This window comes from Etheostoma cragini, chromosome 10 (assembly GCF_013103735.1).
Source record: "Etheostoma cragini isolate CJK2018 chromosome 10, CSU_Ecrag_1.0, whole genome shotgun sequence".
In the NCBI taxonomy this organism is placed as follows: domain Eukaryota; kingdom Metazoa; phylum Chordata; class Actinopteri; order Perciformes; family Percidae; genus Etheostoma; species Etheostoma cragini.
The window spans coordinates 15274377-15286111 of NC_048416.1; the positions used below are offsets into that span (position 1 = coordinate 15274377).

Here is an 11735-nt window from a genome sequence, read left to right on the forward strand (position 1 = left end):
TTTTTTGTCATTTTTCTCCATCTTGTTGTAATGAGATTGATGTGTAGCTCAAAATGAGCCGAGGCTCCCCCATTTCCCCTTCTACCAAATCTTTCTACTTTGAATTACACCATCTGTAATGAATGGGCTGACAAATAAGACCAGTATTCACGCAATGGGATATTCACTCATTCACTCACTCACTCACTCACTCATTTCTTTTAGTCCAGACAACTTTCTTCAGTTTTTCTTATCAATTTCTGTCTTCCCCTGCCCAAATGGTGACACACCGGAGCATGCTAATGCAGTAGTTCAACTCTATCAGACCTTCACCTGTCAGCTCAGTGCAATGAGCACAACTGCACTGTGGTTATGGCGGGCGGAGGGAGACAGGTGTCATGATGTCATGCCCTCCTCGCCAGAAAATCTCTTCACACATGAGGGAGGCCTTGGTGCTTTACAGGTTTCCGTCTTCACAGTTTTTAAGAGATTTATTTAGCAATTTTCAAAGAAGGTCATGCATTTAAACCTGTCAACTTCCTTGTCGAAGCTCTACAGTTGTATCTGCAAAGTGGAAATCTTACAGACTTCCTGCCTACCTATTTGATCTTTATTAGGCCATTGAAATGATCTATTAGTCTCCTGCACTGGATACACAAACATAGTACTTGACCCATTTGTATTAGCTGTCCTCATCCTCTGCTTATTTACCAAATCATATTTGTGTTCTGCTCTCTAAAAAGCAGTGATTCAGTTTTCCTGTATTATTACCATAAGTGTAATTGCAGCAATAAAAATGTGTAAGCGTGATGCAATCCTCCAAATTGTCACTGGGGCTGGTATGAACACATTAGGCCATGAAAGCCTTTTTCCGTTTTTGAAAGTTAATTAGATGTTTAAATTGGAGCTGCAAAGGTGAATGGGTTTGAATCCTTTAACTCTGCTTCTTCATTGGCTTGCAGGAGCCAAAGAAAACTCAATGTTCACAAAGCAAAGTCAGCCACTGAATGGGCTAAATCCCCTGACTAAATTAAATTTGTCCTTGCAACATTGTCTGACAGCCACATAGAGCTCACAGGAGGATGGATTATGTTCCTGCTCGCCACTCTTTTCCCTCCCGTCCCTTATGTCTGCTCTCTTTTAATGGAGTGCCTTTGAACCTGTGTAATTAAACATTTGTCTAAACTGCCGCGGAGGCGTGCCACTCATGTGTACACACAAACACACACATGCTCATGTTTCATTAAGTTGTAACAAGTAATTGCAGCAATGTTTAAGTTTTACTTTTGAAGAAGCACTTGAGCAAAAATATTTTTTTTTTACCAATTCCTGAATCTAAGAAATCCAAAAGTAACTTCCAATCATGCTACATTACAAAAGTACTTTGAAAAGTTTTTAGACATATTGCGATAATATTTAGCAGGTGTAAAATAAAATTGTACAGGCCGTATACCAACTAAATGTTAGAAAAGATTGTGTGAAGTTTTTTTCAAGATTTCTACGTGCAGGAACAGGGCATAAACTCTAAAACATGCTTAGTATGGGCTGACTCGAGACTTGGCTTGGATGCTATATAATTAGTGTTTATTATAATTAGTCATAGTAACAACAGACTTCAGCCATCACATCTCTTTATGCAGAAAGTTGAAGTCTTTATTACTAAATCGGTACTGTAGTTTTTAACTGACAAAACAAACAAAATAGCCCCCTCATTCTCAGTTCCTCTATTATTTTTTAATGACCATGACAATGTTTAGACCATCAATGGTCAGTCAACACGCTGTCATCTCAATGTAGAATAAAAGAAGGAGGAAGTACTTAGCAGTGGGCAGATATGTGTTTGTCTTTGTGAAGATTATTGTTACCCAGCACCTGTTATATATGCACGGATATGCTTGTGCCTCCTGATGAGTGTGTGTGTGTCATTGAACAATAAAACCTGTTGAGCATAGAAAACGTGAGAAAATTAAAACTGACTTCATCCACAACCATACACAAAAGTTTTGTTTTGTGTTTTTACAGAGAATATTCACTCAACTGAAGAGGCAAGAGAGCAGGGAGGAGACACAAGGGAAACTCGACTAAATGAAGATTTGGAGGAACAGACTATGTTGCCACTGAAAGATGTATGTGACAGTGTTGATCCTTTGGGTTCCCATGACGATAGCTGTCACATCCTCATCCTTCACAAGAAGGTGTCAGAGGCTCCAATCTGTGTCAGAGCAATGCAGCTGCACATCAGGCCTGCCTGAATTATACAAGTGAGTTGTTTCACCTGACCTCTGTTTGCACTGCAAGGTACTATGTCACTCTGGTGTGTGTGTGTGTTTGATTCCTGTGTTCAACTGTGTTTCCAAATAACATAACCCTTTAATTTCTTCCTTTGCGTCAATCAGTGTGAAAGAGGTTCCTCTTACCAGTATTCTAATTGCCTAGCTTTGCATTGCATTGAAGTTAAGTGTTTAACGATAGATGTAGTCTCTTTTCCCTTTTCATGGAGTTGCATCTGATTAACAAAAACTCTGTTCTCTTGAGTAACCTCAAAACTCCAAATTGAGGAAAAAAGAAATTGAGTGGAAAGTGTTTCAGCAGAAAGCTAAAACGCTGAAGGTCGTTACATTGTTTAAAAGTGTCTTTTCACTCATCTGTCTTTTTTTTTTTGTTAATCCCTGTCTTTCATCCAGCCACAGCACAGTAATGATGTCACTAGTTCTATATAGACAGATCATACAGAAGATTAGAGTTTATTAAAAAGACCGTGAATAGATAAGGGAAGTTGAGAATGTGTGTTTATAATAGATTTTATTGTGCTGCAGTTTGAGGAGCAGGAAGGCAGAGAAGAAGAGCTGGATGGAACTTATGTGTTGATATATTAGAGAGGAACCTGTCCTTGTCTTTTGCTGATGTTTGTACACACTACATGTGCTGTATCATTGTGTATCTACCACTCTCGCTAAAGGAGGCAGTCAATGACACTATGCATGCGTGTTTTTTTTGTATGTGCCGTGTGCAGAATTGTTTGGAAAACCACAGCAGCCACTGGGATTTGTCCACTCTGTGCCGTGGGAGTCGCTATCGATCTGAGACAACAGACATGAAAGACATGAGGAGTGAGGGAGTATGGGAGATAGGTTGAAGGAGAGACACAGGAAGCAGAAAAAGAAAAGAAGGTCTTTTCCAGCAATAAACCAGGTTACCATACCTGACCTGCAGCTGATTGATAGCTTCTGCTGTGAGAAATGCATCAACTGTCTGTCTGGCTTTTTACTATTACTTTCTCCTCGGTACTATGGAGACTAGGTGGAAACACATTTGTGAAATGGCTCAAAGATGCAGAATTAAATCTTAGTTCTGTCAAGGTATAAAATGATTTGGAGCCCAGGTGACAATTACAAACCACCTTTTATGTCTATATAGCTGATACATGAGTTTTGGGCTATAAAAATACAATTGATACTTAGTCTGAAGCCACTCAAATATTCAACTTCCAATTTTAGCCTTGACTTATTAACTGGACTGACTTGCCATGAGCTATATGCTAGCAAGACTGACATTGCCCCCCTATGCAAGTCAATTATCAAGGCACATCTTAATGCATTTGGTGATTTATTGACTTTTCCTTTGTCACGACCAGTAGACCACATTTCACACATCCACAAAAAATTTCCAATTATCATAGTTTCTTTGAAACTGTCACTATACTCTATTCAGTAATGAAATGAAAGAAATGTGAAGTTACCTGGATTTAACTCCAGTTATAGTGTGTAGGTAAGTGTGTGTAGCCATGAATCAACAGTAACTGTGGGCAATCTAATTAAAGCAGAACATTGCCTGAAAATGTAAAATATGTTAGTTGAGCGGGAGGGTGTAATCCCCGGTAACGATCCGGTCTAAAGATGACTTAACTTGCTCTCCTTTTTCTTTGTCTCCTCTTCAATCTTTGGAATATAACGTGAGGAAGGATCAAGACGGAGAGGAAGTTCTCTTTCCAGCTAACATGGTTTTAAAGCTTCAATGTGTGACATTTGTAGTTGTTCATTATCAAAATCTGTGTTGCCCGTTCACAAACTTGTCCTTTTTTATTAATATTGACCACCACCATTAATTTCAAGTATTCCTATTGGCTTGAAATTTACATTAATGCTCATTTGACTCTCCATAGTCATGCACCATCTTGAAATACGTTAGTCGGTAAGGGACATACAGGCTATACTGCTCCGCCTTTTGCGTTTTTGGGTATCGTTGCTTCTTGCTCCCGGCCACACATATTTAAAATCCAAATTTCTGGAACAGTCTTCTTCTTCGCCCCAAGAAAAAGCAAACAGAGATTGAAAAGAGCAACAGGCTGGCATCAGAAAAAAGAGTGAACATTGGAGCTGCACCAAATTCCAACTAGTTAATTATCTTCCGGACCGCTGCAGTCTCTTTTTTCTTTCTTCCTCCCTTTCTTCGTGTGGCGCGTGTGCCTGCTCGTGGTGTGAAACGCACGTCCGAGCCACTCTCTGACACGCACTCCAACAACCACAGCTGATGGACAGCCTTTTGTACACTTTAGCTTTCTGAAGCTTGATGGCTATCGTAGCTGCAATACGTACTTTAAACTGCGCGGTGAGAGACAGCTGATTGCGATATATGAACTCAATGCTAGATGGGAGAAATTCTTACACAATGTAGCTTTAACATTCGGCTGTTAGTAGGGCAGTGGGTGAGATTCACATAGAGAATTTAAGAAAAAAAACATGTAAGATCCAACACTAGCGTTCCTCTTCTCTATCTTTCCAGAAGATGACCTATTGATTTCTCAGTTACTCGAGTCCAAGCATCTTTGTGTTTGTTTGTATCTCTGTAATCTAATGTCTCTGTGGGTAATCCCTTTTGCTGAAAGGTTTGCTGTGTGTGTGTGTTTGTACACGTGTGTGTAGAAAATATATTTCTTAGTGTGCGATAAGAGACTGTGTAAGAGCCAGCTTGGTGCCCGAGGTGGAATTCATCATTGGCTCTAAATCTGAATAACACACAGGAGATTCACAGCACATTACTTATCCTGACAGAGGTGTATCCTGTTTGCCTCTTCTCGCTTATTTTCTCCTTAAGTCTTATAACATTGTAGACATTTTAGTGTCTATTCTGGGATCTTTTAACTTGAATCAAGAAGTTTATTGTGCTCTTTCTTTTTCAAACACCATAATGTTTGTTTTCTGCTGGTTGTTGCACATCTATGGCTCTGCCATAGCCTTCTCCATTGCCTGAAAATAGACCTTCATGGGTTTATTTTTGAGCATTCCTACTACTGTTGGTAATCTTTGGTGTTCTCTTCTTGTGTCTGCTCTTCACAATGCATGATGTTTCCAGCGACAGCTCCGTAGCTGAAATATTTCATGAAATTTGCGAGTTGTAAGTGGCACTGGAAATCAAAGAAGTACAACATAAATATGCAAATTTACATATTATATTAGATTAAGTGCAATACAGTACCTAGACCAAATAAAGTGGATTGCTGTTTGTAGGTGACTATAAATGTAAGGGTCTATAAGTGTAGTTATGTGTATTAATCTGTTTTTACAGGGCTAGACCTTATATTTTTATAACCTAATGTAAATTATGTTTTTTATTCAGTTGTTAAACTGTTAGCATGAATTCAATAAACTCAAACCAACAACAGTGGGCCTCAAAGAAAAATCCAAAGAGATGAGAGGGAGTCAGGAGATGAGGAATTGGATTGTAGAGACAGTGAGTATCAAAAGTAACAAGAGATGTATTTCAACACTTTAAAGCAATAGAGGGAGTGAAGAGAGTAATGAGAAAGGAAGCACTTAGAGCATCCCCAGACCATCAAAAGAAGAAATAAAAGAAGAAAGAGAGTGCTCAAGAGATATAGTGTAATGATCTAAGAGAAAGTTGGATAAGTAGAGTTGGGGTAAGTGGCCCCTATTGACTAGGACAAGACTGACAGTTACGAGAGAGAGAAATTGAGAAATGGCAGGCATTATAGAGGGAAAAGAATAAGTCCTCAAAGGGCAACAGTGGAATGACAAAAGCAGAGAGTGACTGAAATGACAGAGAGAGGGATGGGTTCTGGAGAGAAGAAACACTGCAAGAAAAAGGGATGAAAGAGAAGAAAAAGTCAGGGCTGTAGTTTCCAGAGGTTTGTGTTTGGAAAAGGGCAACATGCTACATACTATATTTCTACCTGAGGAAGAATGATATTTGAGAGGTGAAGGCAGATAATGTTGTTGGGTTAGCTGTTGGGATCCTGATCTTTCTCTCTGTCTGCCAGACCTGCGGAAATGAAGAACACAAGTTATCTGTCTACACTTGCCAAAAGGGTTGTTACACACACACACACACACAGACACACACACACACACACACACACACACAAACAGGCATGTGATTTAAGTAGAAATGTCAGCTTGGATGGCCATCGCGATAATGTTATTTGTCTTTTATTTAGTTCCAATCTTTTACCTAAACTCTGCTATTTTACAGCAGCTGAAATGACTTGACTTTCTCAAACTGTAATCATGTTGTCATGCACAAGTGTGTGTGTGTGTGTGTGTGTGTGTGTGTGTGTGTGTTTGTGTGTGTGTGTGTGCACCACCTTCTTATTAAAATAGAAGACAACATAATGAGACAGCTTTGAGGCCTTCTGATTATACCTTTTTTATTGTAGCAGTAATAACTTCTTGCGCAACATTGAACCATCTTTTTTTTTTAGTTACATTAATGGACAGTATGTTGAGATTTACCAGCAATCCTCAGGATGCCTCCCACTCCAGGCTGATTCTTTATTTTCACCTGGTGTACCACAGCTGAGGACTCTTCAATGTTTTTCAATCCATCAAAACACAGACACAGTATCTCTCCCTCGCTCTCTCTTTTATTTATCTTTCAATATTGTGAGACTTCTGTATGTTCTTACCTCCTCTTTGTTTACAGCTGTTTATCACCAATTTTCAGTGACAGTGTGAATGATATTTACCCTTTTCCTGCGGTGTTTTGGGTTTTCAGTGACACAAAGCAGCACATCAGCGTGGAGACTGAAGGACTGACCTGATTGTGTGTGTCTGACAGTCCTGTCATGTAAACAGCTATTCCTTTCTATTGTCATGAGAACTGGTGGGGATGATAACAGCGACCCAAATCTGTTTGGTTTAATGTCAACATGATCCAACACAACTTAGCTTTTCCATCATTTGGACACACACACACACACACACACACACACACACACACACACACACACACACACACACACAAACACACTCACACAGCCAGCCAGCCATTTCTGCTATCCTGCAAATGGTTTATTCCTAAATGAACTTTCATAACTTAACTACTATTCATGCCTTTGTCAATCCTCCCTCTAGCATCCTGTCCAAATGTAAAGACTCACTTGGCTGGATATTCAATAAGCCAAAGACATTAACCTTGACCCCCTGTTGGGCTGGAGGTCAAAGTTCAGAACGCAGAACTGAGCGCCATCCATCTGGATTCCATCAAGGATGGTGCTACATCTAGAGGTGTGAGGGAGTCATAGAGAGACATTTAGAAAACGTGAGTAAAGAAGGAAAATATAGCTAAAAAACAGTTGGTGAAAAAGGAAGGGAGGGTAAAATAAGAAATTAAGACTGTAGAGTTGACGCACAGATTAAATTGACGGAAACGCAAGTGGTGCTAAAGCTTTTGGAATATTAAAGTCCAGAGTTGCAGTGAGATTGATGAAAAGAGGGAGGGAAAAGAAGGAGTAGAGGTACTAAACCTAGAAGCTCAGATACTAAAGAGAAGAGGTGAGGGTGTGGAAAAACATAAGAAGGAAGGATGGAGGGATGTTTGTGTGTGTGTGTGTGTGTGTGTGTGTGTGTGTGTGTGTGTGTGTGTGTGTGTTTGTGTGTGTGTGTGTGTAAGCAAGTACACCAGAAAAGGACTAGTCCCCTTTAAGCAGGATAAGTGGCTGTTCACCTAATACATCTGGGAATATACAAGAGCTCTAGTTTGAGCATAGAGGATCAGATGTGACTTTTACAGTCAAACATAACAGATTGTACATGTTTCCATCTTGTCTCTTACTACTGTAGTTTTTCCAGCCTTGTTTCTGTTCCCTTTTGTCATCCTTTTCCATATGTTTTTTCTTTCACTTTTTAACAGCATTGATTGTTTGCATATAAATATGGCAAGGATACTACAAACCCAAACCTATGTCAATGCAGATCATTCTGGCAAGGTTTGCCTTTGTTGTTGTTTTGTTTGGCTACATCGGCTCCCATTTCTCTGGCTGTCTTTCAGAGTTTGTACTTTGATTCAGTTGGACTGCTGTGTGATTCTTTTTCTCTCTGTCAGGACACAGCCTGCAGAGCCTTTCTTTAATATTAAAATCTGGGGAACATCAGAGTAACAAGTACACTCTCTGAGAGACAAAACACTGATGCCAAGAAGGGGGGGGGGGGGGTGTACATGGGATGTGTTGTTGATTACCTACAGAACAATGTGACCCCTTCAAAACTCTCTATCTTATTATCTTGCTCTCTTTATGACTCAAACTATATTGAGTGCATTTTTGACCAAGTACTACATCATAATCAATCTTCAATTACATTTTCAAGTTAGATTTGTTTAGATGTTATTTTTAAACTTCCAAATTTCTTTCCACAAAGAAAATATCTGACTCAGCCTCACACTCTCCCATTTATATATAACACACAGTTTAGCAGTACCAGTACTGCAGCCGCTGCTGTTTCCACTGCCAAGGATAAGACCATTTCCCTCCTTTGACTGTTTACTGTTTACACATTAAACCACAAAAAAACAAAATGATCTGAAAGCTTTTTCACAGGATATTCTCTCTGATTGTACACGATTTAGCTCGCAAACACCAAAGACTTAGCTTGAACTCGCTGACAGCAACTCTGTAAGCAAAATGGCCCATTTTGGAGTGTTTTTAATGTTTCCTATGGTAATTCATTGCACTATGCACTGCATTAGTTGTATTATTATGAGCATGTTAAGTCATATCCCCTCTAATGCTTTTATCTCTCAAGAGTATTATCAATACAAAGAAATCTAATCATTGACCTTTTCTAAATCTTGGCAAAACCATGTCCCTCTTAAGAGATGCACACATAAAGGGAAACGACAGAAAATGCTCTTATCTTGTAGCTCTGTAAAAGAGGACAAGAAGTGGCAACAGTCTCATTCAGTTCTTCTCAAGTTTATTTTTTCTTAAAAACCCACTTGTAAGGAGTAGCATTTACTAACTTGCTCAGCAGGTACATTGATTTTAGGCTTAGTTTCGTTCTTCTATAAAAACCTGCTTTTTTTAAGTCATTGTCAGTCATGGCCAAGATCTTTATTCCCTATGCAATGATAGATGTGAGTATATTTTCAATTTCTGCCCAGTTAGAGAGGAAAACCAAAATATTATTGAGGGTTCTGTAACATGAAGGATGATAAATTTAAACAACAATGGAATAACGTGTGTGAAAAAAATGCAGCACAGGTAACAATATTATTAACGCACAGGAGTAATCTAAAATTACAATTTTTTTCTAAATCTATCAGCCATCAACAGCAGACGAGTCCCTGGAACTGTGTGTGCAATTTCTTTGTTTGGTTTATTTTAAATTGTGCTGCTCAGTAATTGGGTTTGATTGCAGTGCCGCAACGGGCTGCTGTTACATGAGAACAGGCTAATTTCTGTTTTTAAAAACGTGAATGGATGGTGGTGGCATGTTGAACCTAATGGTCCTCACACACACATTTTTGCCTCAGGGAAAATGGTTTGTGGCTGAGACATAAAATTGCAACTCAGTGTGAAAGCTGGTGTGAGTGGAAGACTGATTTGATGATCTCTGCTTATTTTAATGCAAGATTAAACTGATAAATTCAAATATATTTGCAGAGCATATTCCACCATCTTCAGTTTGCATTTATGCTTCTGATAAACACCCGCACTGGACTATCAAGTAGGTATGGTTGAAAATTTAAATCTAGCTCTCTGACTCTGGAACTAGTTAGTTAGTTATTTAAGTTAATGACAATTTGCACAGCCATGCAGAGACAAGAAGAGTCAGGCAGTGGACAAAGTGCTCAAATCCTAATCTTAATGCTAACTCTCGCCAAAATGCAACATAGGGTCTTTTTGTGAATGCACCCCAGTCAAAATTTCATTTAAAAGCATAGAGTAGGGTCGATCTCCAAATGCGAATGAACAGACTCCATAGGAGGAAATGTCATTCTCATATGAGGCTCCTTTTTCTACTACAAGGTCAATTATTGTTTTCACTAACAACAAAACAACTAATGTACTTGACCACTATGGTTACATAGGTTTGACTCAACACTTCTCGGACCACAATCTTAACAATATGTTAAATATTATAAGCCTCATCTAGGTGGTATTGCTTTGCAGAGTTATTGGGTTACATCACATTATACTGTAGGCTACATGTTATTTAGGACTGTAGCTACCTGCAGTTAATACCTGAATGAAAATGTATAGTATTAAAAAGTACTGCACACCAAGGGTTGCAGTGAGGTACTGATCACGGGAAGGAGACACTCTCTGTCTGGTTCCATGTTAATGGAGATGTTTCAGCACTTTGGACAGAGCTCATCAGTCTGTGGACCTGACCACATACATAATTCATCTTACTATTGTATCAACATGAGGATTTCTACAGTTTTGTCACACCAAAGCATAGAATTTAATAAAGGCTTAAACCTGGCATTACATTTGACAAGAGGTTATGTGTGCACTTAGCTATTAATGGGGCAGTGCAGTACAGTTATCCCTGTAGGGAGAAGGAGATCAGAGTTATGGAAGAAGGAAGCAAATGTCTAAAACGTGTGGAGAACTGTGGTTACAGTAGAGGTTTTTTATTTTGCTGGGGACCCCCTTAATCCTGTCAATGGCCCAAATGGTCTCGAGACCTAAATCATCCATTAAATACAGCTTGCAAGTATTTTGCTGTATGCAATGACTAATTCATCTAGAACCAGAAGTAGACAAGAATTGTTAAAATGAGCTAATTGCTCGGGAGATTTTGCGGTCTAAAGGCGCCTTGATTGAACAAACCCTCATCTTTGTCCTCCTAACTTTTAACTGTTCTTTATGACAGTGCAGATCATGCTGAGAGTTTTAGAACATGACAATAGCTTCTATTCGGTTACCTGACTCTAGAACATTTCTACGGTCAAACAGCGTTCTCTCCTTAGTTACCTGTGCCTTGTTAGCCTTGTTTAGGCTTTTGTTATTTATGTCAACTTTTGTATATTCCCTGTTTTTTCAGAAGATTCTCCTTCTGCTACCTGTCATGTCTCTCTTGCTGAGTGAAGAAACAGCGGTGTCCAGTAACTGACGTGGCTCAGAACAACAAGGACAGATCGTGGAAAGGAATACATGTGAGTTTCAACAAAAAATATAGTAGACTCTCTAAGTAGGGCTGGGTGATACGGCAACAAATCCCTCCTAGTGATATGGATTCTCCTATTTCAAACTGGCACATTGCACAAGAGAAAGTTTTGACCTAACATATACACCATATATTAATATTCTGTATGTATGATTAGTTACAATTGCTAGTTTCATTTTCCTGGTATTCCAAATAAACGATTACTTATTCAACTCTTGTAATTGTAAAGATATTTGTGATATATTGCGACGGTTATATTCTTATTGTCGAGTGCTAGTACAATGTAGAATGGTACTAATGTATGCACTTTTTGGAAGAGTAGAGGTAAGGAAGAGCTGTGTGGCC

The 11735-nt window shown here is 39.0% G+C and overlaps 1 long non-coding RNA gene across 1 annotated transcript in view; it reads left to right on the forward strand.

Moving 5' to 3' along the window:
• Positions 1 to 11426, forward strand: part of LOC117951974 — a 104737-nt gene extending 93311 nt beyond the window's left edge. The window contains exons 3-4 of the long non-coding RNA XR_004658290.1: positions 2002 to 2240; positions 11268 to 11426. This is a non-coding gene — a long non-coding RNA (uncharacterized LOC117951974). The remainder of the gene's footprint in view (positions 1 to 2001; positions 2241 to 11267) is intronic.
• Positions 11427 to 11735: the final 309 nt, after the last annotated feature.